Raw genomic sequence first — 2,883 nt, 5'->3', positions numbered from 1 at the left:
ATTTTAATAAATGAAAATATGGTATTTTAAGGTAAAGCTGATTTTTTTTCACTGTGAAATGCTTGCAGAACATTTGTATAAATAAGTCCTGTTGCAGAACATTTGAAAATATTCTGCTTCTGGGCTGATGTAATTCTGGGTCGCAATGTGCAGCTTCAAAACTTTCCAGGATTTAAAATTAAATGTTTGATGGAGAAAATAAAAGAGTTTAGTAGATTTGGTGTGACTGTTCTGCATATTGGTAAGTACCTTGTCTAATTTCACATAAATTGGCTATGCCGTTATAATTCTAGATAATAGAACTCAGTGGTTATTTAATAAAAGGGTTTTCTATGAATAAAAAGAATTTTGTTTTTTAGTTGTTATATCTTGAATAAATTATGAGAAGGTTCTTGAGAATATATGTATTTTCTGTTACGCTTTTCAAATTGAAATAGGGTAGCTAAATTTGTTAAGAAAGAATGTGATTTTCTAACAATCTTTTCAATGTTTATACCTTTTTAGCTCCCGTTTCAATGGGAACCATATTTCTCCCTGTTCATTTAATTCTCAGCTTTTGTATATATACCAAAAACTTCACGAATGTGCATTCAACTGCCAAACACAAATCTGATTTGTAATTATGAATGAATCAAAATAATTTCATTCCTTTTATTATATGTTTTCAGAATATAATATACTTTAATTTGTTAATAAACTCCCTATTGTCTTTAGATATTATTTTTATAATGCTGGGTTTTTTTTTTCCTCCTATATTTATAAAGACACGAAACTGCTGTAGTAGAAGCAGTTTTTCATAATTGTTTTAAATATTTTGTAAGTGTTTAACATTAATTTCAGGTTCTATCGATTGCTCTGTGGATGGTAGAGCCAATATAACAGTTTGAAAGATTAAGAAATTTTGTTGAACAATCCTAGAAGGGTATAGTATAAAGAAAATGTTCATTAATATTTTTGCATTTTAATTCTTGTATTAGAAGATTTATAAATGGTGTTCTTTTGTATAGTGTCATGGCCATTTTAACCAACAATAAGTGCCTGAGGATTTTATAAAATCCGTAACATTCTTTACCTTTTTTAATAAATTTGAACAAGTGTGCCATTCATGATTAAGAATTTTATAAAACCAAGTAATGTAAGGCATAAGATATTTATAGAATGTAAACCTTTCTTCCCTTCAAGTTAAGGATTAAAAAAATTCAAAGATTTAAGTGATTAAAAATATTTAATGGTCATGACACAAAAGGAATATATGCCTCTTGGGGAACCCGCCTTGCTATATGCTGTTAGGTTGTTCCATATTGCTGTTAGGATTTTTTTAGATATTTAATCATTTGAAATTAAAAGAAAATGAGCTAAATTATAGCATGTTTAGGTTTTTAAGTATAATAATTTGTTTTTAAATATGTTTTTGGAACAACCTAATAAAAGGGGTCAACGCATCTGTGCAACTGTACCTCTTGAGCAGAGCTGTATTTACTTTGCTTGTTTGTAAAGTGTTAAGAGTTTCATTTAAGATTATTGTAAGAATAAAATGAAAATAAAAATTTGAAGTTTCACTTCAAAAAAGCATAGAGTTTACAGCCCTGCTCTTAGGTGATGTGGAAAATGGTTGCAATCATGCATGTTTTAAAACTTGAATTTCAGGTCTGTTCTTTTCATTATTCTGAGGAGAGCCAAATTTACAAGCATTTACTTAACCTAGAGGTGGAAGCTGGAGCAGCCTGTCATTATTAAACATCTTGTCTGTCCTAGGTGATAAAAATTGGTTCAATCAGCTGTATATTCAAATTTGTTTAATTTTTGAACGAAGAGCATGTTTAAAACTTCAGTGTTACCTTTTGAAGGGCAACTCAATATTTTTAGAATGTATCTTTATTCTAGATTCTTTATTTAGAATGTATCTGTATTTTAGAATGCATCTTTAAGCTGTATATAATAAAACTATTGTGTTTGGTTTTTGCTCAACAATTACTGTGTTTATATGCACGTTTTTTAACTAATTTTCTGTTCTCACACTGCAGAGTTAATGTACCTTTTAATAATATATCTTGCAAGCAGCACCCGCTTTTTTTTGCAAGGTGTATAATTTTTACAAAAAGTTTTTTGTTTTTTTAAAGAGAGAATGTTTAGTTAAGATTCTATCTCATCAAAACTTTGTGCATCATTTTACAGAATTCTAACTGAAAAAAAAAACTATTTATATTACCTAATAAATTATGTATTTAGAATATCAATTAACTTTTCCCCTGTAATATTTTTTCTTGACATAAATAAGTTGTTAGAAGCTCATATTCATTTCAAATTGATTCCATTTTTTATTATTATTCAAATGGCAATCGAATCTCCAGTGTACGAAACTGTTAAATTTTAAAAACTGTTTCAATTTTAAATAAACAATAAAAAAAACCTGTTTTTATGCTATAATCTCTTTTTAATTATTGAAGCTCTAATTCAATGTTATTTACAGGGTTCCCTTGGTCCTTGAAAACTGCTTAAATTTTACTATGGTACAAGATTTTAGTAAAAATTCCTCAAATTTCAGTATTATTATAGTTGATAGAAACAATTTTTTAGTCTTACAAAAATATTCGAAACAACAATTCGTTCTTTTATCTCCTGGAATGAGACCATGCATTAAGAGTAAAACATTTTAGCGAGACAGGCAGAGATGTCATTTCATTAATATATTGCTTCTTTTTATAAATTCTTTCTTTTGATTAAGATGGCACCCTTTATGGTAAAAAATGGTTGCATTAAAATTAGTTAATCCTTTTGCTTAGGGTGCACCATTGTACCAGCTGTAAGTAAAAGATAAATGTTTTTTTTTAGATTACTTATAATATGTGATAATAATTCCTAATAACAGTTTTGGCTGGAAAT

At 27.9% G+C, this 2,883-nt stretch overlaps 1 long non-coding RNA gene across 1 annotated transcript; it reads left to right on the top strand.

The window, feature by feature from the left end:
• Positions 1 to 2,083, top strand: LOC147800967 (uncharacterized). The gene is made up of 3 exons (XR_015430839.1): positions 1 to 241; positions 841 to 922; positions 1,648 to 2,083. It is a non-coding gene; the product is annotated as an uncharacterized LOC147800967 (long non-coding RNA).
• Positions 2,084 to 2,883: the final 800 nt, after the last annotated feature.

Source organism: Parasteatoda tepidariorum, chromosome 12 (assembly GCF_982258835.1).
Source record: "Parasteatoda tepidariorum strain Cologne lab strain chromosome 12, Ptep-v5.0, whole genome shotgun sequence".
Classification (NCBI taxonomy): Eukaryota; Metazoa; Arthropoda; class Arachnida; order Araneae; family Theridiidae; genus Parasteatoda; species Parasteatoda tepidariorum.
This window is presented reverse-complemented; position numbering and strand designations above follow the sequence as displayed.